Source organism: Panthera tigris, chromosome E3, assembly GCF_018350195.1.
Source record: "Panthera tigris isolate Pti1 chromosome E3, P.tigris_Pti1_mat1.1, whole genome shotgun sequence".
Taxonomy (NCBI): domain Eukaryota; kingdom Metazoa; phylum Chordata; class Mammalia; order Carnivora; family Felidae; genus Panthera; species Panthera tigris.
Genome location: NC_056675.1, coordinates 33606041 through 33632058, shown reverse-complemented (window position 1 = coordinate 33632058; position 26018 = coordinate 33606041). Strand labels below are relative to the sequence as shown.

Genomic DNA, 26018 nt, shown 5'->3' with positions numbered 1-26018 from the left:
GTTTTGCCCTTGCAGAGACCAAGCGAGTCCCGTTTTTAAAGCCTTTTTTGTCCTTCTTCTGCAGCGTTGACATCTGGGATTCTAATATCATCCCAGCTAGACTTGGGATTCAGTCATTGGCATCTGCCTTGAGTGTGATGTAAAAGGTGCCAGGAAACCTCCCGCTTCCCAAATATCTCACCCCTGTGTGCTACAGGGACTAGAATTGCATCTTTGCTGGAGACAGAAACTGTAATGTATGCAACATCAAACAAGCTAGGCACTGTGGGTCTTGTATGAAATTTCTCGTTACATCCTCACGTTCCCATTATACAGACAGGAACACAGAGGCCCAGAGGGTATACCTGGCTTGCCTGAGACCCATGAGTGCAGGGGGCAGCCTTTGGACTAGAACCCTCAGCTTTCAGAGTCTCGCCACCTCCCTGTGCTGCCTCTGTGTTTAGTGATTCCTTCCTTTGGATTAAGCCTTGCTCTCTCCCTGGGAACTTATGAAGAAGATTTGATTAGTGAATCCTTAAGAGTTCTCTGATTAGGGAATGAGGGTCCTCAAACCAAGGCCAATGGCTAGATCAACAGTCATACTTGGGGCAGGCTCAGTCAGCCCTTGCCAGCGCCTGGGTCCTGTTGCCCTGCAGATCTTTCAAAGCGTGCGAGACCACAGCAGCCACTTTCCAGGAAACGGTGATGCAATGCAGATAGTTGATTTGAGCCTTGGGAGGGGTGAGGAGCATTCTGGAAAGGACTGTGCAATGCAGGCAGCCAATCCAAGCCCTGGGAGAGGGGAAGAGTGCTCTGGTCCCAGTGTCTACAGAGATGGAGACGCTCAGAGTGTGGTCTGCAGGCCAGCAGTCTGCGAGCTTGCTAGAAACAGATTCTCCTGAGGGCCCCAGACCTGCTACATCAGAATCTGCATTGTAACAAGGTGACTTGAATGCACAATGATGCATGAGAAGCTCTGAGCAGAGAGGCTAAACCAGCAAGCCTCCAACCAGGCTCTAGTCTGATGCCATGCATGTTCCCAGGAGCTTGCTCGCGCTGCCCAACGACCCTGGGCTGAGTCTGCCAATGAATTATGTGCCACAGATGAAGAATACTGTGCCCCACCATTTTTACTCTGCTGTTTTCACCTTATGTACATTGTTAATGCACACGTCCACGGAAAGAGTTTTGAGACTTGTCAAATTTTCTGCAAAAGTGTTTCACGGAGCAAATTCCATTAAGTCATTTTAATCTAGGATTTAATTTTCTCTACAGCTCAACTAAACGGTTTCCATTTTTTCCTATTAAAACCTTTATTTGTAGTACAATTATTTTCATGGGATCAATTATTTTCTGTTTAAAATTTACAACAAACATCTGATTCATCCATCTTTTCCCTTATACCGACTTTCTGCTGACTCTTCTGCTCTTTTAATGTTTTCTGTTGGCTTGCTTGTTTCTTTTGTGGTCATTCTTTCTATCAAGTTCACATGTCCTGGATCAAGTTTTATGGATTTAAATTTTGTCAGCAGTACTTGTTTTATTATTTTTTTTCCCCCTCTGTTTGCGGCTTCAGCTTCTTACGAATTCTTGCGTGTGTCCTTTTAGCCCTGTTAGTTTTACTTGTCGCTGAGTATTTCTGCCAGTGATCTATGGTAGAAATCAACACCAGAACGTAAGTGAGGGCAGGATTTCTGTACTTCTCTGCTTTTCCTCCTCCTTGGCGTCTTCCTCCTCCTCCTTCCTCCCTTATCTTTAGGTCCTAGCCCAGTGCCTGGTACATAGTAGTTGGTGTTCCAAAAATATTTGTAGGCAGAACGAATAGTATTCACTCACAATTGAATCAAAGACTGATGATTTGCCTGTGCTTGTTGATAAGAAGCCTGTGAGCAACACGAAGGGACAGAGATAGGCGGATACCGTTGGGAAAGCAGAGGAGAAGGTGGAGAGAGGAGGTTCGCACATGGTCACACACAAGTATGCAGGTACACACACATGCACGGAAGCGTGCATATGCACTCAGAGACACGTGCTTATGCAAGCACAAGTCACACATACTCAGGTGTGCACAAACACATATGTGTGCACACAGACATGCATATGCACACAGACACATGTATCAGCTCATATTTGCACACACATATGCACAAATGCACGTATTTGTAGGCAGACACATGTATGCACAGCATACGCATATACACAAATGCACACCAACATATACATGCCTAGACACGTGCACATAGACACAGACACTCATGGGCATGCACGGTCTGCCAGCGTAGGGACCGCTGAACTCTTCAACGCAGGGTAGAGCAAAATGTCTCTGGTGCGAGAACAGTGGACTAAAACTTGTAGGATCAAAACCTGCTTAACACCCTCCTCTTTGGGGTGCCCAGTGTGTCCATTTTACTAGTGGCGCTTCGTGAAACGCATATCGAGGTGACCTGAGTGTGGAAAACCGGTGGCTACCTTTGTGCGAAGTTATTCAAAAATTGTACATGCGTCCTTTCTGCGGGTCAGGGCCTGTGAACATCCCGGGTTCCGGCAGATGAAGAGGGCTTGGCCCTTCTTTTCACAAGCTCCCAGTCTGCTGGGGGGAGGGGGATGCGGAAGTTGAGCAATTAAAATGCAGCCCAGTTAGTGCTGTGCAGAGAAACCCTCGGGGGTGGGGGTGGGGTGGGGTGGGGGGGCAGGGGGAACCAGAGCAGGGACCTCACGCAGGTGAGGGTGTGGAGGCGGAGCTGAGCCACCACGCATTGGTCCCGGCTTCCTTTTGGCGTGTCGGGTACCTGATTATAAAATAATTCTTAACGAACGCCACAGGGGAGGGGGAGGCGGCTGAAAGGCAGGAGGGGGAGGATGTGCCGTTAGAAGCCCTGGTCGCCCGTCCCACCGGCATGAATGGAGGCAAGAGCCACCCTGTGTTTCTGAACCTCAGTACCTCGGTTTACAAAACAGGAGGAAAAGCGTCTACTTCAGAGGTTTGCTGTGAAGGCGAAATGAGAAAATGCGTCCGAAGGACCTCTGGGAACCAAAACACCGCTCGCAAGCCGGTGTTGTTATTCAGACGGGGCTGCAAGGGTGTGGGGTCTGTACTCGGACCAGCCGGTGTCTGCTGCAGTGTGACACACGCCCCAGGCCTCCGTGGCTCTCGCCACCCCAAGCATTACCTTCCTCCCTCCTGGGTGTGTGGCTCGATGGGGCTTTGGCGAATCGTGGCTGGATTTGGCTGAGCTGCCTCCAGACTGGGGATTAGATCCGAGCCTTCTCTGCATGTGTGCTGTTCTCCTTGACCTGGAATTTTAACCTCCTGGTGCTGGCAGAAGTGTCAGAGGGCGAGCCAAGCACACAGACACTTTTAAAGCCTAACGGCCCCTCGGCCATAGTGGCCAAACCCAATTCAGTGCCTGGGAGAATAGATCCCACCTCCCTTAGCTGGGACAACTGCAAAGTCACACGACCGAGGGAGGGGGGGAGGGACACCGTGTCACCTCCTGCATCCCCCAGGCAGGACTAGTGACGGTTAGTTGCCCGAGGTTGACAGACTGGGTTTCCATTCCTGGCAGTTCTGTTCCCCTTCCTAGCCATGAGTCTTTGGGTGAGTCAGCCCCTCTGACCCTCAGTTTCCTCATCTGTAAGATGGACACAATAAGAGTTCCCATCTCAGAGAATTTTGGTGAGGACTGTGGTTTATTATTACAGCCTTGTAATGGGTCCCTAGCTTTTTTTTATTTTTTTATTTTTTTTTAGTTTATTTATTTTGAGAGAGACAGAGACAGTGTGAGTAGGGGAAGGACAGAGAGAGAGGGAGAAAGAGAGAGCATCCCAGGCAGTCTCCATGCCATCAGCACAGAACCCAACTCAGAGCTCGAACCCACGAACTGTGGGATCATGACCTGAGCTGAAACCAAGAGTTGGACGCTCAACCGACTGAGCCACCCAGGCACCCCACGGGTCCCCTAGCTTTTACCTTGCACCTCCCATAACCTCCCCTCTTCCTCTCTCCTCATGAGCTGGAGACATCCTTTCATACAGAAACCATCCAGAAGGAGACCTCATACACATTTAAGCAGGTTAGTGGTTGCCAGGGACCAGATGGGAGGGAAGAAATGGGGCGCGGTGGCTAATAAGTATAGGATTCTTTTTAGGATGACGAAAATGTCCTGAAGTTGATGGTGATGGTGGTTTCACGCCTCAACGAATATGCACTCTCTCTGCCGGGACTTCTTCCTCCACACGCTCACCCTCATTTTTGGTCCTTGCCTAAGTACCATGGGCTCTCCTATTCGAACGTGACTCCTGACTGCCACTCGCTGTCTCCTGTTGTACCTTCTCTAGTATTTGTGACAATCTGACGTGTTCTGTAATCCAGTTATACGCTGTCTTTATCATCTGCCCCTTCTCCTCCTCCCCCTCCTCCCCCTCCTCCTCCTCCTCCCCCTCCTCCTCCTCCTCCTCCCCCTCCCCCCCCTCCTCCTCCCCCCCCCCCCCCCCCCCCAGTGCACCAGGAGAATGTAAACTTCATGAAGGCATGGCTATTTTTCTATTTGCTTCCTGGCTGATCTCCAAATGGTGCCTGGTACATAGCACATCCCTTTTACCCCTTTGTCAAATGGGTGATGTCAACAGCATGATGCTTATTAAGTGCTCAGGAGCTGGCATGTATGAGGGGCAAATCAATGTTCATTTCTATCATCACCATTTATTTCAAATAAGCTACTTAATTGCCAGATTTTCTGTCTGAAGTGACTCTGAGTTTGAGTCAAATATCTTCCCCCCTGGGAGTCCTTGCTTGCACACACGTGTGGGATGGGCTCCCGCAGTGTCTGTAGATGTGACTTTTCAGCCCCACATTCCTTCCTGCCGGGCATAGCGAGCCGTGACATTTATAAATCTCTGGGCTCTTGATCCCCCGCTGATCCTCAGACAGGAGTAGCGATTTGTTGCTAAACTCATTGCCCCACTTTGACTAAAGGAATGAAGAGATACCCAGGCATCGATCCAGGGCTGTGACATTGCCTCCATTCTAAAGAGGAGGACAACGAGACTCAGTGGTGTGAACTGACTTGCCCACAGCACCCGGCTGGGGAGGGGCCAGACTGGGCTCGGAAGCATGCCTTTGGGATCCTGGTCCTCCCACTGCAAAGCCTGAGGTTGGGGCAGATCTGTTTCCAAGGCCTTTTCCTTACATTGAGCTGAGGTTAGTGAATCCTTTGTGGAATTCGTCCACATTCTTTGCTACCAGCTGTCCCTTCTCCATATCAGTCTTTTAAGGACAGTGTTCCGACAGAGCAATTCGCACAGAATTAGGCCCAGAAGCCCCTGTTAGCATGCAAATGTGCTGCTCTGGAGCGAAGGCTGGTTGTAATCCACGTTGCACAGCATGGAGAGCTAAGCCGGGGCCCCTGCAATCTGTCATCGTTAAATGGAACAGCGTGGCCGTGGACGGGTCGGTTGGGACGGGTCGCAGGGCAGTGGTGCCCGGCTCGATGAGGAAGAGTGTGGGTGTCCTCGACAGGCAAACCTGGAGTTTTAAAGGCTCCCCAAAGCCTCCCACAGTTACAAGAACCATCGAGAATAAGTATGTGGATGCCAAAGGGCAACTGAAGGGAGCCTGTGTGTGCAACCCACCATTCATGGAGAGACCTGAAGGCAGGTGTCTTTGTCCATTAGGTGATCACATCTCACAGGACATGAACCAGTCAAGAAAGCTCTCGAGGCCAGATCAGACGCCGAACTGTTGAAGGTTCGTGTGCTTGCGAGTGGTTGGCCTGTATCAAAGTGCAAGCCACCCGGAGTGGGCCAAGGGGCCACGTTTGAGCGGCCCACGGGCCTCGGACCCCCAGGACTGCTCGCCCGTAGACCCTGTCAGCCGTCGTTGGCAGGAAGGGAGTTCATTTATCTTCAGATCAGTGCGGCAAAACACGCTGTGTGCCAGCAGTGGGCTGGGGCTACAGACAGAGCCAGCTTGTTGACCCGCAGAAATTCACAGCCCCGCGGCCGCCCTACATGACGCTTGCAGCTACTAACGTGCAGAAATCAGACTTACGTGTTGTGAGCCTCTGTGTGTGGAGAGAGCACTTCCCAAAGAGTTAGAAGCACGACACCATTGTCGGTTACTTCTTTTTTTGTTGTTCCTGTTTTTTATCCCCTTTACCTTTTTTCTTTACGCTCCATTGAGGTACTGTTCACGAGCCGCAGATTGTACCCAATTCTAAGTGTATTTTTCAGGGGCTCTCAGTATATTTACCAAGCGGGGCGACCATCACCCCACAAACAGGCTTTATGCCCCTTTGCTGTCTCTCCATTTCTTCCTCAGCCTGAGGCAACCACTCACCTATTTTCTGTCTCCATAAATTTTGCTTTTCTGGAAATTTCCTATAATGAAATTATACAACACAGGTCCTTTGTGTCCGGTTTCTTTCACTTAGCCTAGTATTTTCATGGTTTCTCCATTAGACACACTCGGAAACAAGGTTTCTAGCATCAGTCTAGACTTTAATTTTGTCCTTTCCCTTCACAATGGAAGCGTGGGTAACTGGCCCAGATCCTGTGAAGTTGAAGGCTCATCACTTCGATGCCTGCTCGTTTCAATCTCGATTGAGGTTTGATCCCTTGTCTGTAATATTGGTGCTTTCACTTTTTTTGTTTTCAGTCACGTCTTACAATGAGTAAAATCTGGGGGCACCTGGGTGGCCCAGTCGGTTAAGTGCCCGACTTCGACTCAGGTCATGATCTCAAGGTTTGTGGGTTTGAGCCCTGCATTAGGCTTGGTGCTGACAGCTCAGAGCCCGGAGCCTGCTTCGGATTCTCTGTCTCCCTCTCTCTCTGCTCCTCCCTTGCTTGTGCTCTCTCTTTATCAAAAATAAATAAACATTAAAAAAAAAGAATGAGCAGAATGTGGTGGAACAGCTAAGTAATCATCTCAACAAGGACAGTGATGGTCCCGGAGCTCTGGTCGGCAAGCCGAGATCACTTACTAGGTAACTTGTCGCCTGGCAGGTGGAAGTCAGATCTGACTCAGAGCTTGGAAGTGTGAGTGTGGAGACTGCCTGCACTTGTCATTGTCTCTCCATCTTCCCCCTCCTTCTTTTCTTAAAATAATTTTTAAATGTTTATTTAATTTACAGAAAGAGACACAGGGCACGAGCAGGGGAGGGACAGAGAGAGAGGGAGACAGAGAATCTGAAGCAGGCTCCAGGCTCTGAGCTGTGAGCACAGAGCCCAAGGTGGGGCTCGAACTCATGAGTTGTGAGATCATGACCTGAGCTGAAGTTGGACGCTTAACAGACTGGGCCACCCAGGCGCCCCTTCCCCCTCCTTCTTCTGCCTTGTTCTGTTCAGACCTTCAACAGATCGGATGAGGCCCACCCACGCAGGAGAGGGCATTCTGCTTTACTGAGTTCACTGATTCAGACGGTAATCTCACCCTGAAACACCTTCATGGACTTGCCCATCAACTCCGTTTAGTCTGAACACCCCATGGCCGGTCACATTCACTCACCAAATTCAGAGGAATCAGTGAGTGAGCAGACAAGGGAGGGAAAAGCACTTTGGGCAGAGGAAACAGCCTGAATAAAGGTCTGGAGGCAGGACATGGCGAAGGGTGAGTGTGGGATTACAGGCAGGTCAGGGTGTCTGGAGGGTAAAGGTTGGGAGTCTGAGGAGGAGGTTCGAGCACATTATGAATGCGATCCGACCCCACTGAGGAATGTACTTTTACTGTGAGGGAAACAGGGAGCTATTGAAGGATGTTCCGTGCAGGTGTGATGTGAACAGGTCTGAGGTTTGCAAAGATGAGTTCCAAGTGGGGATCCTGGTGCCTGGGGTCGAGCGTGGCTACTCCAAGTAGCACATGTGGGTCTTACAGTCCTTCAGAGCTGTGGCCGAGGTCTCCCCAGCAGATAGTCACAGTTTGGAGAGGGGGAGGGCTAAGGCTCACCATGGATGTCTTCGGGTTTCTAGAATCTTAGGCCGATGGCCTGACAGGGGTCTGAGATTGGTCTGGTCACACTGCCTGACCGAGCAGTCACCGACAACGAATTCTCATTTCCTTAGCCGGCAAAGCCTTCTTGGTGCCAAGAGGTGTTTGTGGTTGCTTTTATTAGAAGGGCATTCAGAAGCCCTCAGCTGGGAAGGCAGGTGTATGGAGACATGACATTCCTTTCCTTGTAAAAGTTAGGACCTTTCTCCCCCTCACTTTATAGTTGACTCTGTTGATGGCGGAAGGGAAAGGGATCAGTATCTTTGCCTTCTGGGATCTGTGGCCTTTGTGGGCCAGGACGCACTGTGTGGTCTCAGGCAGATTACTTAGCATCTCCAAGCCTCACTTGCTTAGTCTGCGAGATGGGAATGCAGACACCACTGCCAGCTCCCTCATAGAGGTGCTGTGGGGATTACATGAGTGGATATTCATAGAGCATTTAGAATAGTGTCTTGAATGTAGGAAGCCCAGAAGTGTTTGTTCAATAAAAACAGATTTTGAACCATAGCTGGCTTATGTATGGAGGGGGAGTTAAATACCCGGCTGAGGGACCTCGGACCATTTCCTCCAGCTTCATCCCCTGGGAGAGGTGGGCTCTAGGTGGGCTCTAAGGCCTCTCTGGGTCTTGTGGCTCAGGCTCTTTCCTCCCACTGTCCAGTGAAAGAGAGAAGGCTTGTTTGTATGCCATGGAAACTGATGATGAAACGGACACCGGTAATACAGTTTGCCAGGAGGCTGGGATTTGAGCCAGCCCGAGAGGAGTGTTTCTCAGCTCTTCTTTGTCCCTGAGAAACATTTGCGGAGCTTCAAAAACGCCTGCGCCCAAGCCTCACCCCAGCACAATTGACACAGAGTCTCTGGGTGTGGGGTCAGGCACCAGTACTTGAAAAAGCCTCTCTAGAGGATTCTAATCGCAGCTGGAGTTGGATACCATTGGCTTGGATTAAAACCCAAGCACGTTGTCTTCTAGCCACAGATTTGTGAGGACGGATGATGTGGGTCTACGGTGCGATGGCTTAGGCGCCCCAGAGCTGAGTGTTCCTCTGAGTGGCAGCCACACACTGGGCCACGTTGCACACCGCAGTCCATCGTACCTTCTAAGGAAAAGCTGGATGTTACATTTCACAAACGAGGCTATGACGGGAGAGGCACGTCTCAAGGGCCAGGGGTCAGTAAGTGGTGGGATCGGGTCCATCTCACCCAAAGCTTCTCATCACCTCTCACCACCTGGGTAGATGCAGCAGAAGGAGCCCCTTGGGGGTAATCATGCCCTTGACTCTTAGGCAGTTCAGGCCGCAATAAATGTTTGCTTCTGTACCTGTACCTCACCGGGGGTTGGGGACTAGGTTGCTCCTAGTGTGGGTTCATTTATTCCCTAGGTCAGCACAGAGTAAACCAGAGGTGCTCTGAGTTTGGTCTCTGGACCGCTAACATCAGTATCACCTGGGAATTTGTTAGAAATGCAAATTTTGAGGCCCCATCCAGGATTTGGTGACTCAGAAACTATGGGGGTGGGGCCCTGCAATCTGGGTTTAATGACTCCCTCTGGGGGATACTAATACTTGTTAAAGTTTGAGGACGATTCTGCCGGACCAGTGTTTCACACCCTGGCTGCAAATGATAGTCATCCAGGTAGCTTCTGGACAGACTCATGCTAATAAACCAGTTGGAGTAGGGCCTGGGCACTGGTATTAAGGGAAACATCCTGAGTTAGTTTTAATGTGCAACAGTGTTGCTCAGTTTAGCCAAACAGCAATGGCAACAACAACAATGCATCCAGTTAAATTTGCATTTCAGATATACAACAGATACTTTTTTAGTACAGACATGTGCTGTGGTATTTGGAACAATGCTACCTGCAACCATTGGTAAGAACCAGTGGACTCGGAATCTGGAGAGACCCAATCTTTAGAAAGAGAGAGAATATAACAATAGCAAACGGATGACTCTTATGTGTACAGCTCAGTGAATTTGTACATATAAACAACAGTGTAACCACCATCCAGATCCTGAGCTGCTCAAAGTGTGGTCCGCAGACAAGCAGCATCACAATCACTTGGGAACTTGTTAGAAATTCTGAATTTCAGGCTCTTTGCCAGACCTACTGAATTGGAATCTGCATTTTAACAAGGTCTCCAGGTGATTTGTGTGGATATTAAGTTTGAGAAGTTCTGATCTGGTCTCTTTAAAAAAATTTCTTTTTAATGCTTTTAAAAATTTATTTTTGAGAGATAGAGTCCAAGTTGGGGAGGGGCGGAGAGAGAGGGGAACAGAGGATCCGGAATGGGCTCTGTGCTGACCACAGAGAGCCTGATGCGGGGCTGGAACTCACAAACCGCGAGATCATGACCTGAGCCAAAGTCGGACGCTTAACCAACTGAGCCACCCAGGCGCCCCTGGTATCTTTTTAGAACTGCACTGCCCGGGAAGGTAGCTACTAGCCGCGTGGAGCTATTTGAGTGAAAATTAATTAAAATGAAATAAATTTTAAAAGTTTAAAAGAACTCTTCAGTCATGGAAGCCATATTTTAAGCGTGCAGTAAATACGTGGCTAGTGGCTACTGTCTTGCACAGTGCAGATACAGAACGTTTCCATCACTGCAGAAAGTTCTAGATGATGCTGATGTAGAAGAAGGCACCAAAAGTACATTCTTTGGGGGCCGACAGGTGGGCATCAGGGCCTTGTTCAAAGACAAATGGGTCAGAGAAGCGAAGGTAGCAGACGCTCAGCAGAAATGCCTGACTCATCTGAACAAGGTGGAAGAAAAGCCCCCAATCTCCTCTCAAGTTGGCACGTTTCCCAGGCGAGCATGTCACGGCTCTGCTGGCAGAAGTGCTGTGGCGACGCGGAGCGTAAGTGCATGTGACACGCACATTATTACCCGACAAATTCATTAGCACGGATGCGATCACAGTGAATCCCTAATGCAGTGGCAGAGGCAGGACAATAAATTAGAGTGTTACGTAAATAGTGTGCACCCAGGGGGACGCCTCCCTCTGGCTCTCTCTCCTGTCTGCAGCTGGCAGGGGGGGCAGGGAACGCCTCCGAGGCGTGGCCACTGAAATGTCACGGCGCCTTGTTATGAGGGGTCACTGCGGCAGAGAGCCTGACTGGGCCATGAAGACGGTTGGAAAAAGCAAAAGGCCCTGGAGAATTTGGATCCCCAGCGTTGTCAAGGGCAATTATCACCCCTTGCGTTTACTTGGGATTTACTGTTGCAAATGGTTTCTGCAGCTGTTTCTCTCATTTGTTTCAGTGGGAGATACATCAGAGGAAACCCTGAGAGCTAAAAGTGCTTAGAAAAATGCATTCCAGGGGCACCTGGGTGGCTCAGTCCGTTAAGCGTCCGACTCTTGATTTTGGCTCAGGTCATGATCTCGCGGTTCATGAGTTCGAGCCCCTGCACTGTCAGTGCAGAGCCTGCTTGGGATTCTCTCTCTCTCCTCTCTCTGTCTCTCTCTGTCACTCAAAATAAATAAGTTAAAAAAAAAAAAAAGATCATGTATGCTGAAATGATGGAATACCTATTTAAAAAAAATAAATCGTTTTGTTCTCTGGGTTCCAGTTCTGGATGATCTCTGGGCAGCTGTGATTCTTGGATGAAAGGCTAGCCTCTCTGAGCCTTAGCTTCCTTATCTGTAAAATCCTTACCTCAGAGGGGTGGTGGGTTGGCGATACTCTGTGCTGGCACACAGCGGGTGCTGCGCGAGTGGTAGGTGAGTAATTTTAGCCTCCATGTATTTTCTGAGAACCTACTATGTACCAGGCATGGGGGTAGTGCCATGCCGAGATGGACAAGACGTGGGTCTTGTCATGTGCAGAAGGCTGCAGTTAATCATAGTGTTCAGAGATGAGGACAGGGATAAAGGTGTTTACTGGGTGCTCTGGAAACGCAGAAAGAAATATGCATTTCTCCCGGGGAAAGCTTTGGCGGAAGTGGCCATTTGAGCTGGGTTGTGGAGCAGGGTGTGTCAGGAGGGGTAGGGGAAGGACATCGCAGAGGGAGGATAGCGTTTGAGATGGGGCGGAGGGGAGAAGGAGCATGCTGTCTGCTTTCCGAAAACTTCAGGAGGTCTGGTGGGTCAGGACGGGGGCGGGGCCCCAGGGGGAGGGAGGAGACCAGAGAAGGAGGCAGGGGCTGTGAGTCCCGGCGAGCCTCCTGTGTTAGGCCGAGACGTGTGCCATCACCGCTTACTGATGGACTGTGTCAGTTCTACCAAAGCATAACCAATCACCCCACAGCTTAGCAGCTTAAAGTATCAGTGAAGCTTTATTATCTCACAGTTTCTGAGAGTCAGGAATTCGGTAAAAGTCGGTTGGGGGGTTCTGGCTCAGGGTGTCTCATGAGGCTGGCGTCTGAAGGCTTGGCTGGGGCCAGAAGAACCACGCTGGTGCCCTCATGCGACGGGCAAGTTTGGTGCCAGCTAGGGGCTGGAGAGCACAGTCTTCCCCACACGGGCCTCCTGTTAGGGCTGCTGGTATGTTCTTGTCACATGTCATCTGACTCACCCCAGAGCAGGTGATCCAAGGCAGAGCAGGGTGGGAGCTGCACTGTCTCTTGTGCCCTGGCACCGTAAGTCACACCTGTCATTTCTGCCAGACGCTTTTGGTTACAGAGGCCAGCCTGTCCAGTACAGGAGGGGGCTACACAAGCACGTGAGTGTTAGGAGATGAGAATCGTTGGGGCCATCTCGGAGTCTGGTGACCTCCAGGGAATGAGGGATTATTACATCCTTGCTCCCTTTATACCAGCGAGAAGTCTGGGGCATGATGATGAGTGACTTACCCCAGGGTCTCGCAATTAGATGTGGGCAGCATTTGGTACCTTGCTCCCTTTGGATGAACTCCTTCTTTTCCTTTCATTCAAATCCATTTCATCAGGGTTTCTGGAGATGTGGTTGGAACAGCAGAGAACTCCGAATTCTCTGTGGGATGGGGCAGGGCTAGGGAAATTAACACTCATGGAAGAAACCATCCAATTCTCCCACCCAGAACCTACCACGCAGGCAAATACAAAGTGTTAGGTTCGGAGGTAGGCTGGTCTGTTCGTTAATGTTAGTTTTTTTAAAATGTTAGTTTATTAATGTTGGTCTTCATGAAGTTCATGATTAAGCTAGAAGAATAATGGATCTAATTGTCTACCTATAGATACATCATTGGATCCCAACTCAGAGTAAACCCCAAATTGGGGTTACTTATAAAGGCCCAGCTGGCCTCACGGAGCCCCACTGTGCACTCTGTGCTGGTCTCCTGCCTCATCTGCTCTGATCGAGACACTCTGCCTCTGTGCATCTCACATTCCCCTGGTCTGTTGCCTCTTCAGCATCTCTGCGGATCCCTCTGCCTGATGTGTTCTTGCCCAGATACCCCCACCTCCTCAGTGAAGCCTCCCCTGCCGATCTAGCTAGGCATAAACTGTGTGTGTGTGTGTGTGTGTGTATTGTACTGTAGTTGACACACAATGTTACATTAGTATCAGGTGTACAACTTAGTGATTTGACAAGTTTATACATTATGCTGTGCTCAGCACAAGTGTGGCTGCCTGCTGTCCCATTACATCACTTTTACAGTGTCACTGACTGTATTCCCCATGTTGTGCCTTTTCGTCCTATGATTTTTTCATTCTAGAACTGGAAGCCTGTGTCTCCCTCTCCCCTTCATCCATTTTGCCCACCTCCCTACCTGTGTGCCATCTTGCAAATATCAGTTTGTTCTCAGTATTTATAGGTCTCGTTCTGCTTTTTGTTGATTCATTTTTTTAGAATCCATTTAGGGGTGGAGTCATGGGGTATTTGTCTTTCTCGGTTTGACTTACTTTACTTAGCATAATACCCTGTAGGTCCCTCCATGTTGTCTCAACTGGCATGATCTCATCCTTTTTTGTGGTTGTGTAATATTCCACTGTATCTGTCTATCTACCTATCTGTCCATCCATCCGTCCATCCACCCATCCATCTATCCTGTCTGTCATCTATCTATCCATCATCTATCTATCTCACATTTTCTCATCTGTTCATCTATTGATGGACATAGGGACTTCTTCCATATCTTGGTTGTCGTAAATGATGCTGTAATGATCGTATAGGGGTGCATGCACCTTTTCGAATTAGTGTTTTTATTTTCTTTGGGTAAAATACCCCTAGCGGAATTACTGGATCATAGGGTCGTTCTCTTTTTAATTTTTTTAAGGTCCTCCACTGCAATGCTTTCACAGTGGCTGCACCCATTTACCTTCCCACCAGTGGTCCTGAGGGTTCCTTTCCCCTCACCTGTGTTTTGGTCACGACTCCAAGCTCCAGCTTCTGGAAGAATGCTGAACGTGGAGCCAGCCTTCAGTAATTACTTGTTGAATGAACGAACAAATGAGCAATGAATACGAGTCAAGGCCTTTACGTTCATCCTCTCAGCTGATCAGGAAAGTAGGTATGACTTATTACTCTCCTCGTTTTATAGAAGGGAGTCTGAGTCTGGAGAGTTGCAGTGGTTGGCGTGGTCCACGGATGAGCTGAGATTGAAACCCAAGCCTCTTGTCTGTCTCCCAGGCCCTTGTGCTGTTTGCCCCTCACCACCCCCTGGCATCCGCTGGGACATTGGCCTTCTGCCTCTAGGCTTCAGGGATTCTGGAATGCCAACTTTAAATTCTGATTTTCCCCCAAACTGACCAAGTTGTCGGAGAGCACACATCAGGAGGCCATGGGAAGTGCAGAAAGCTGTGAATTTTGCTTTTCCTCTTTTCATTCCGCAATGCTCAGTTTCTTTTTGAATGCCCCCCTCCCCAGGCCATTAGCGATGACTTTCTCCTCCAATGTGTCACTGCGCACGTGCTTGTGGAAACCTTGTTGGCTGTCAGCTCCAGCCGCCATGGGATGCTCCGGGAGAGGACTGGCTCCCTCGTTTCTGCTCAGGGTTGACAAAGCCATTCCGTCTTCCAGGCAGTAGTTGTGACTAAAAATAGCTGGGCTGCTGTTTTCTTCACTTTTCACTTTTAAGGGCGACAGGATTGTATTCCAGAAAGAGTTTCGGATGGAGGGGCAAAGGTACTCCTAATTCTGCCAAATATCTTAGGAGCCGTGGTCAATCATGAGCGTCCTTCAGGTTCTCAGGCCTCTCCCTGTGACAGGACTGGACGAAACTTTTGTTGAGCAGTGTCAGGGAGGGAGGCAGGAATAAAAGGCCACTGACACACTCACACACGTGCTCACGCCTACAACCTGGGACTCACAGCTAAGCCGTGTGGGAGTCAGGACTGCTCTTACCTGATAGATGACTCCCCATGGAAAGACTAAGAAGACAACCAATTAATGAAGAATTAATAATCACTTTTGCCACTGGTCAAGACATTCACTCTCACCGTCTCATTTCATCTGGCAAGACAGCTATTATTTAGTACTATCCCCATTTTACAGATGGTGAAACTGAGTCCAGTGAGGTTAAATGATTAGTCTGTGGCTGAGCTGAAACTCACTTGGTGAGGGGAAGCCCCAGACTGTAAACCTCTCTGCTTCCTGTGTGAGCTTCAGCTTCATTACAGGCTCGTTCTCTTGCGTCTGCAACCTGGCTCTCAATCTGGGGAGCTTTTATACAATGCTGATGCCCAGGCCTCACACTCTGGGGTTTTCATTTAATTGGCGTGCGTGGGGACAAGGGTTATGGTTTGCACTGCGCAGTCAGTGTTGAAATCCATTGGGTTCAGTCGTTGCTGACTTGGAGAGGCCACCCCCGCCCCGGTAGGTGCAAAACCTCTATCAGCTGCGCCCTGTTGAACCCTGAATGGGTGCCAGCTTTCATACTCGGCGCTGAGCTGTAGCAGTGCTGGCGTGGAACTCACCTCACTCACTGTCTCCACCCCCCATCCCCCGCTAGGAGCCCTGCTCGGGGTGGGGGGGGGGTGCGCTTTGGGAATCGACTGACCCTTGCGGCTCGGCATCACCCAGGAGTGAGTCCTGTTGGTGACGGAAAGAATGTTCTCTTCCTGCCTAAACGTTCACTTCATGCTTCCCCAAGTTAGGAGCACGGAGGGGGAAGGAATTCACCAGCAGACCACACCGAGGAAGTGATGATGATGGGCTAGCAAGGAGAGAGCCAGGGCTGTGGGTTCCGGGGTGCTCCCCGTCTGTCTGTCTGCATTTCACTGTGTCTCCAGTGCTTGGGACAGTGCTCAGTACACAGTAGGCTCTGCGTCAGTGTTTGTTCAGTGGATGATGAACACACTCAAAAAAAAAACAAACCACTTTACTGTTTTCTAAGAGCTTGTCATGATTGGCCTCTGTGATTTGCCTCTTTTTTTTTTTCTCATTTTCTTATATTTTATTTATTGTGTGATATTTTCATTTTTAAAAAAATATTTCATTTTATTTTTTAAAGTTACATCCAAGTTAGTTCGCACATGGTGCAACAGTGATTTCAGGAGTAGATTCCTTAGTGGCCCTTACACATTTAGCCCATCCCCCCTCCCATAACCCCTCCAGCAACCCTCTGTTTGTTCTCCATGTTTAAGAGTCTCCTATGTCTTGTCCCTCTCCCTGTTTTTATATTATTTTTTATATTATATTTTTATATTATTTTTTTATATTTTATAAAAATTTTTTATATTATTTTTTTATATTATTTTTGCTTTTTATATTATTTTTTATATATTTTTTTATATTATTTTTGCTTCCCTTCCCTTGTGTTCATCTGTTCTCTGTCTTAAAGTCCTCATATGAGTGAAGTCTTATGATATTTGTCTTTCTCTGATTAATTTCGCTTAGCATAATACCCTCTGGTTCCATTGACGTAGTTGCAAGTGGCAAGATCTTGTTCTTTTTGATTGCCGAGTAATACTCCATTGTATAGATATACCACATCTTCTTTATCGATTCATCCATCGATGGACATTTGGGCTCTTTCCATACTTTGGCTATTGTTGATAGTGCTGCTATAAACATTGGGGTGCATGTGCCCCTTCAAAACAGCATCCCTGTATCTCTTGGATAAATACCTAGTAGTGCCATTGCTGGGTCGTAGGGTAGTTCTGTTTTTAATTTTTTGAGGAACCTCTATACTGTTTTCCAGAGTGGCTGCCCCAGTTTGCATTCCCACCAACAATGCAAAAGAGATCCTCTTTCTCTGCATCCTCACCAACATCTATTGTTGCTTAAGTTGTTAATGTTAGCCATTCTGACAGGTGTAAGGTGACCTCATTGTGGTTTTTGATTTGTGTTTCCCTGATGATGAGCGATGTTGAGCATTTTTTCATGTGTCGGTTGGCCATCTGGATGTCTTCTTTGGAGAAGTGTCTATTCATGTCTTTTGCCCATTTCTTCACTGGATTATTTGTTTTTTGGGTGTTGAGTTTGATAACTTCTTTATAGATTTTGGATACTAACCCTTTATCTGATATGTTGTTTGCAAATATCTTCTCCCATTCTGTCAGTTGCCTTTTAGTTTTGCCGATTGTTTCCTTTGCTGTGCAGAAGCTTTTTATTTTGATGAAGTCCCAACAGTTCATTTTTGCTTTTGTTTCCCTTGCCTTTGGAGACGTGTTGAATAAGAAGTTGCTGCGGCCAAGGTCAAAGAGGTTGTTGCCTGCTTTCTCCTCGAGGATTTTGATGGCATCCTGTCTTACATTTAGGTCTTTCATCCATGTTGAGTTTATTTTTGTGTATGGTGTAAGAAAGTGGTCCAGGTTCATTTTTCTGCATGTTGTTGTCCAATTTCCCCAGCATCATTTGCTGAAAAGACTGTGTTTATTCCATTGGATATCCTTTCCTGCTTTGTCAAAGATTAGTTGGCCATATGCTTGTGGGTCCATTTCTGGGTTCTCTATTCTGTTCCACTGATCTGGGTGTCTGTTCTTGTGCCAGTACCATACTATCTTGATGATGACAGCTTTGTAATACAGCTTGAAGTCCGGGATTGTGATGCCTCCTGCTTTGGTTTTCTTTTTCAAGATTGCTTTGGCTATTCGGGGTCTTTTCTGCTTCCATACAAATTTTAGGATTGTTTGTTCTAGTTCTGTGAAGAATGCTTGTGTTATTTTGATAGGTATTGCCTTGAATATGTAGATTGCTTTGGGTAGTATTGACATGTTAACAATATTTGTTCTTCCTATCCAGAAGCATGGAATATGTTTCCATTTTTTTTGTGTGTGTCTTCTTCAATTTCTTTCATAAGCTTTCTATAGTTGTCAGTGTATAGACTTTTCACCTCTTTGGTTAGATTTATTCCTAGTTATTTTATGGTTTTTGGTGCATTTGTAAATGGGATCGATTCCTTGACTTCTCTTTCTGTTGCTTTGTTGTTGGTGTATAGGATTGCAACCAATTTCTGTGCTTTGATTTTCTATCCTGCCACTTGGCTGAATTCATGAATCAGTTCTAGTAGTTTTTTGGTGGAATCTTTTGGGTTTTCCATATAGGGTATCATGTCATCTGTGAACAGTGAAAGTTTGACCTCCTCCTGGCTGATTTGGGTGCCTTTTACTTCTTTGTGTTGTCTGATTGCTGAGGCTAAGGCTTCCAATACTATGTTGAATAACAGTGGCGAGAGTGGACATCCCTGTCTTGTTCCTTACCTTAGGGGGAAAGCTCTCATTTTTTCCCCATTGAGGATGATATTAGCGTCAGGGCTTTCATACATAGCTTTTATGATCTTGAGATATGATCCTTCTGTCCCTACTTTCTTGAGGATTTTTATCAGGAAAAGAAGCTGTATTTTGTCAAATGCTTTGTCTGCATCTATTGAGAGGATCATGTGGTTCTTGTCCTTTCTTGTATTGATGTGATGAATCACACTGATTGTTTTGCGGATATTGAACCAACCCTGCATCCCAGGTATAAATCCGACTTGGTCGTGGTGAATATTTTTTTTAATGTATTGTTGGATCTGGTTGGCTAATATCTTGTTGAGGATTTTTGCATCCATGTTCATCAAGGAAATTGGACTCTAGTTCTCCTTTTTAGTGGGGTCTTTGATTTTGGAATCAAGGTAATGCTGGCTTCATAGAAAGAGTTTTTCTATTTTTTGGAAGAGCTTCAAGAGAATAGGTGTTAACTCTTCCTTAAATGTTTGGTAGAATACCCCTGGAAAGCCATCTGGCCCTGGACTCTTGTTTTTTGGGAGATTTTTTATTACTAATTTGACTTCTTTACTGGTTATGGATCTGTTCAAATTTTCTATTTCTTCCTGTTTCAGTTTTGGTAGTGTATATGTTTCTAGGAATTTTTCCATTTCTTCCAGATTACCCATTTTATTGGCATATAATTGCTCATAATATTCTCTTATTATTGTTTGTATTTCTGCTGTGTTGGTTGTGATCTCTTCTCTTTCATTCTTGATTTTATTTCTTTGGGTCATTTCCTTTTTCTTTTTGGTCAAACTGGCTAGTGGTTTGTCCATTTTGTTAATTCTTTCAAAGAACCAGCCTCTGGTTTCATTGATCTGTTCTACAGTGTTTTTGGTTTTGATAGCCTTGATTTCTGCTTTGATCTTTATTATTTCCTGTCTTCTGCTTGTTTTGGGTTTTATTTGCTGTTCTTTTCCCACTTCTTTAAGGTGTAAGGTTAGGTTGTGTATCTGAGTCCTTTCTTCCTTTTTTAGGAAGGCCTGGATTGCTATATAGTTTCCTCTTATGACCACCTTTGCTGTGTCCCAGAGGTTTCGGGCTGTGGTGTTATCATTTTCATTCACTTGCATGTACTTTTTAATTTCCTCTGTAACTTCTTGTTATCCCATTCATTCTTTAGTAGGATGTTCTTTAGTCTCCAAGTATTTGTTACCTTTCCAAGTTTTTTCTTGTGGTTGGTTTTGTGTTTCTAGTGTTGTGGTCTGAAAATATGCACAGTATGATCTCAGTCGTATTGTACTTGTTCAGGGCTGATTTGTGTCCCAGTATGTGATGTATTCTGGAGAACGTTCCATGTGCAGTGGAGAAGAATGTATATTGTGCTGCTTTAGGACGAAATGTTCTGAATATATCTGTTAAGTCCACCTGGTCCAGTGTGTCATTCAAAGCAATTGTTTCCTTGTTGATTTTCTGTTTAGATCTTTCCATTGTTGTAAGTTGGGTGTTGGAAGTCCCCTACTATTATGGTATTATTATCAATGAATTTCTTTATATTTGTGACTAATTGATTTATATATTTGGGTGCTCTCACATTTGGAGCATAAATGTTTACAATTGTTAGTTCTTCTTAGTGGGTAGACCCCTTAATTATGATATAATGCCCTTCATCTTTTGTTAGAGTCTTTATTTTAAAGTCTAGATTGTCTGATATAAGTATGGCTACTGTGGCTTTCTTTGTCGACCATTAGCATGATAGATGGTTCTCCATCCCCTTATTTTGAATCTGAAGGTGTCTTTAGGTTTAAAATGGGTTTCTTATAAACAGCATATAGATGGATCTTGTTTTCTTATCCATTCTTTTACCATATGTCTTTTGATTGGAGCATTGAGTCCATTGAGGTTTAGAGTGACTACTGAAAGATAGGAATTTATTGACATTATGTTGCTTGTAGAGTCGGAGTTTCTGGTGGTGTTCTCTGGTCCTTTCTAGTCTTTGTTGCTTTTGGTATTTATGTATGTATGTATGTATGTATGTATGTATGTATGTATGTATGTGTCTATCTTTTCTCCCCTCAGAGAGTCCCCCTTAAAATTTCTTGCAGGGCTGGTTTAGTGGTCACGAACTCCTTTAAGGTTTGTTTGGGAAACTTTTAATCTCTCCTTCTATTTTGAATGATAGCCTTGCTGGATAAAGAATTCTTGGCTGCATATTTTTCCAATTCGGCATATTGAATATATCTTGCCACTGCTTTCTGGCCTGCCAACTTCTGTGGATAGGTCTGCTGCAAAGTGCTCTGTCTTCCCTTGTAGATTAAGGACTTTTTTTTTCCCCTTGCTGCTTTTTGATTCTTTCCTTGACTGAGTATTTTGTGAATTTGACTATGATGTGCCTTGTTGATGGCTGGTTTTTGTTGAATTTAATGGGAGTCCTCTGTGCTTCCTGGATTGTGATGTCCGTGTCTTTCCCCAGGTTAGGAAAGTTTTCCACTATGATTTGCTCACATAACCCTTCTACTGCTTTTTCTCTCTCTTCATCTTCTGGGACCCCTGTGATTCTGATGTTGTTCCTTTCTATTGAGTCACTGATTTCTCTCCTTCTTAAATCGTGCTCTTTTGCTTTAGTCTCCCTCTTTTTTCTGCTTCAGCATTCTCCATAAGTTTGTCCTCTATATCGCTGTTCTACCTCATCCATCCTTGCCACCGTGGCATCCATTCGAGATTGCAGCTCAGTTATAGCATTTTTTATCTTATCCTGACTAGCTTTTACTTCTTTTATCTCCACAAAAAGGGATTCTAATTTATTTTCGACTCCAGCTAGTATTCTTATTATTGTGATTCTAAAGTCTGGTTCAGACATCCTGCTTGTATCTGTGTTGGTTCATTCCCTGGCTGTCGTTTCTTCCTGCTCTTTCTTTTGTGGTGAATTCCTGGTTTCATCATTTTGAAGGAAGAAAAGGAATTGAGATAAAAAAATTAAATTAAAAAAATTAAAAAACGTAAAAGTAAAAGATTAAAAATAACACACACACACACACACACACACACAAATCAAATGAATGATGGTAGATCCTAGGGGTGTTTTGGTCTGGGTGTTGAAAGGGGCCTGAAAGATTGGAGAAAAAAGGGGGAGGGGAAGAAATCATTTGAAAATTTGAAAAAATGAATACAGTGAAATAGAATAAAATGAAATGATGGAAGTAAAATAGAATTTTAAAAATTTACAAAAAAGTAAAATATATAGTTGAAAAAATTAAAGAAATATTTTTAATAAAAATTGAAAATAAAGTAGATTTTTTTCTCCTTCTGTATTCAAGAAAAAGAAAAGAAATGAAAAAGAGAAAAAAGAAAATTGAATAGCTGGACCAGCGAATAGACTGAAATACGATTGAAATTACTTTGGTTTCCCCTAGAAGTCAAACTATGAAGCACTGTATAGTCCGTAAATTAAGCAGGCGGAGAGACTTGTGTTCCTGAAGAACGAGGTTGGCCTGGTTGGGCGGGGCTTAGTGCAACGGCTCCGTTCTCCACTAGATGGCGCTGCCCAGCTTACCGGGGTGGAGTGTTGTGACGCTTGTAGGTGTGTATGCGCATGCGCAGGAATAGTGACCATGGCGTCGCGCAACTACCCAGTGTAGCAGTGTAGCTGCTCTCCCCAGCCAGCAGTCACGCTCGGTCCTTTGTCTCGGGCTTCCTCCGCTCCCACTTTTACGCTGTCTGTGACCAAGCCGTCAGGTTGCCGGGCGGCACCTCCCTCCTGAGTTTTATCTCCGTCGCGGCTGTGCTTCCCGACTCCTCACTTCGGAGGGACCACGGCTTGGACCCGCTCAGATCCTCTGCGGGAGGGTCTCCCCGAACAATGGCCGGGGTGCCGGCGTCATCCGGGAACGTTCGCTGGACTCTGCTGCTGCCGTCGCCAGAGACTGCAGCTGGGCGCCAGCCCACCCCAGAGAAGGTTCACGCGATCGTGTAGAGGCAGTGTTGGAGGGATCATGCAAAATCACATCACGCATCCGGCACCAGGCTTCGCCTTTCCCACCAGAGCAGCACCAGGTAACGAGCTGCGGAGTTTCAGACTCCGCGATTCCCTGTTTATAGAGTCTTAATGGAATTTAAACCCTCTCCTTGCTCCTTTCTCCCTTCTTAGTTCAGTCCCCGCGGCTGTTTCCACTTTTCTTGTCTCTCCAGCTGCTTTGGAGGGGGTGATTTTCCGAACTCGCCCCCTGTCTCCGTCCTCTCTCTGCACAAGCAGAAACAACTCCTGCCCTCTGCAGCTTGTCTCTCCCCCGGTTTACCTCTCCGCGCCACGTACGTGCTGAGTTCTGTGGTTCAGGTTGTGCAGACTGTTGTGTTAATCCTCAAATCAGTGTTCTAGTGTGCAGGATGCTGTAGTGTTGATCTGGCTGTAGTTCATGGACGTGAGATGCAAAAAAAAAACTTCCATGCTGTTCTGCTGTCTTGGCTTCTCAAAGCGATTGCTTTGTCCGGGATTTGGCTCTTGATCCTCCTGGATGTCAGGATGAGGATGATCCAGGACTGGAGTATGGCTGTGGGGTTAGGGGGCCATGGTTGGGAGGTGTCAGAAAGAGTAGAGGTGCGTGACTGGGGGCCGGGAATATGATGTGCATGTAAGATGCAAGGAGGAGGGGGTTGCCTGGGTGGCTCGGTCGCTTAAGCATCTGACTCTTGACTTCATTTTAGGTCATGATCTCATGGTTTGTGCGGGGCCTGTTTGGGATTCTTGCTCACACACACTTTCTCTTTCAAAAATAAGTAAACATTTAAAAAAGATGCAGGGAGGAGGGAATCAATGCACATATGCCCAGCTTTGCAGTGAGAGAGCCTTCCGGAGAAGATAAGATAAGATTGTCCCAGACACTGCAAACTAGAGGTCCACACAGAAAATCTTGCCTGCAGCCATCTTGTTTGGACCACTGTTTTATTAATAATATTTTCGTTTTGTTACCGATAACTTAAAATGGGGGAGGTTTCCTTTAGAATTCTGGATTTCGGACTTCTCTTCAAAATTTAGTTGCTCTGATAGCCTTTGGCCAGAATTCCCACCAGCAATAACCACCTGTTACTGAGTAGCCTCTGACTCCTTTAGACAGATGGGGTATGCCCCCCTCACCCCCTATTTTGCCTTGATGTCCACTTGGAGGGCTTTAGCATTTTTTGTTACTAACCTGGTGTTGGGAGGTATTTGAGTTCAAGACTCCATGTGTTATTTCTTCTGTGTGGTTACCTTTACTCCTTTGCCAGGTATGTAGTCTGGGCTCCTTTCCTCACTGGGCACTTGGACCTCAGCTGGCCTGTTTTTCAGCATCACACCCACCCCAGGCTGCATCTGACTCCTCTCACCTGCCCGTTGTGGCAGGTACTGCTGGGCATTTTGCCCAGCCAATATTCCCCCATCTTCGTCGTCGTCGTTGGAAGAAGAGGCGATGTGTTCAGCCTCTGGAGAGGAGCCTCAACTGGTTCAAATTATTTGTGGAAATCTTTCATTTGCCTGGGATTGGTGTAGGAGTGGGCCTGTGACTCAGTTTTGGCCAGTGAGATCTAAGGAGAAGTCGACTAGGAGATTCCAGCAAAGATTTTTCTCCTTCATAAAAGAAAGATTCCTTTCTTTTGGAAAGCTGTCATGTGGAGAGGTGATACTTGGAACTTAGGCAGCCATCTTGTGACCATGAGGCAAGGGCTCATTCTCATACTGAGAATAACAGAAGTCAGGGAGATTCAGGGGCCCTCCTGATTCACTGAAGTGCTTAACCAATCTGTAGGCCTCCTTATTACGGGCTTTTTGTTTGGAAGCCCCAAATGCACGTATCGTTTAAGACACTGTGGGACTTTGAGGAGTATCAGTTAAAGCCAGAAATATTTCTCACCAGGTAGATTGTAAGCTGTATGAAAACAGGGCCATGTCTGTTTGTCCACTGGTGTATAAGCTCAACGTGGTGTCTAGCACATTGCTGGTACCCTAGAAATATTGGCTGAAGGGATGAATTAATCCATTTCAGACATTTCAAACTAATGAGACATGAAGAAGGCAGAAACATCCCCTTTATGTGCTTGTATGTGTTCAGGTATGTAATCTATTTGAATAAAATTCAGGTAGTCATTTCAGAGTAGTCATGTGAAGTGAGTAACATAGTTGACTTCATTTCACAGGTGAGAGTTTTGGGACTCAGTACTTGGAGAAATACCTTGCCTGTATTCCACGCTATGGCCACAGCTGGGGAATATAGTGGAGTTGGGGTGATTTGAGTCCGGAAGCTGTACTCTGTGGACTCTGGCCCATGTGCTAAGCTCCGCTGCCTGCCATCCTCAAGGGAAGGCATAATGTCTGCAGCAAATGAGGTAGCTTCTACAGGTTTTGTCTTGCAAAATACAACAGATGACAGAACTATCTAGCAGGACTTGGTTCCCCTGAGCCCTGATTCACCAGATGCTATTTTTGGGCCATTTATGAGTAGAGCCACAAAATTTGGCCTCACAGAACCTGACAGTTAGGAGGGAATTTTGGCTTCCATCCTCCTCAGCTGCCAGCCTAGGAACCCACGCTGTGGTAGCTAGAACGTGGACCGTGGAGACCAACCGGCTTGATTTCAGATTCCGGCTTTGCCACTCACAAGCCGTGTGACCTTGGGCATTCAAAGTCAGCCCTTGGAGCCTTGGTTTCATCTCCTATAAAAGCAGGGTGGTCGGGGTGCCTGGGTGGCTCAGTCAGTTAAGCATCTGCCTCTTGGTTTCAGCTCAGGTCATGATCTCACAGTTTGTGAGTTCAGGTCCCGTGTCGGGCTCTGGGCTAACAGCACGGAGCCTGCTTGAGATTTCTCTCTCTCTCTGCTCCTCCATGGCTTGTTCTCTCTGTCAGTCTCTCTGTCTCTCAAAATAAATAAACATAAAAAAAAGGCAGAGTGGTCATATTGAGATAAAATGTGTGTCGTGCTTTGCACCATACCTAGCACATAGTAGGCACTTAACAGACATAAATTTCTGTGTGCCCCACCGTTCCATCACAGTTCTGAGGTCAAGTGTAAGCATATTTTCACATTTATAAAAGTGATCGCATTTTACATATAAGGCAGATGCAAAGGATGTGGAAAATTCTGTTGAAGATTTCATAACCCTTCTTTCTAGGTTCTCTGCCAGAGAAATAAGCCTCAGTTCACCCCACTGTAAAAGAGAATGAACTAAAACCACCTTGCACCCAATGCACAGTAAAGCCGAGAAATTCTACGACTTAATTAAAAGCTGTAGAATGTCTTCCTATCTGCAGATGAATGACATTTAAATAGAGACTAGCATTCAGTGACTTCATTGCCTGCTTAGGTAACATGCCCCCAAACAGCATGCCTTAGTAATCACTGTACACTTTTCTTAAATACCCTGTTTACGGATTGTCTTATACCCGGATAACATACGTAGGTAATTTTATATTTATGGGTAAGTGCTCTTTGCTGACAACTTGAACGTCTAAATCAGGCAACACAAAATCAGGTAATTGCAGA

At 46.5% G+C, this 26018-nt stretch overlaps 1 long non-coding RNA gene across 1 annotated transcript in view; it reads left to right on the top strand.

Moving 5' to 3' along the window:
* The first annotated feature begins 22018 nt into the window (after positions 1 to 22018).
* LOC122234557 overlaps positions 22019 to 26018 on the top strand; it is a 91597-nt gene continuing 87597 nt past the window's right edge. Inside the window, exon 1 of the long non-coding RNA XR_006212348.1 lies at positions 22019 to 22560. This is a non-coding gene — a long non-coding RNA (uncharacterized LOC122234557). The remainder of the gene's footprint in view (positions 22561 to 26018) is intronic.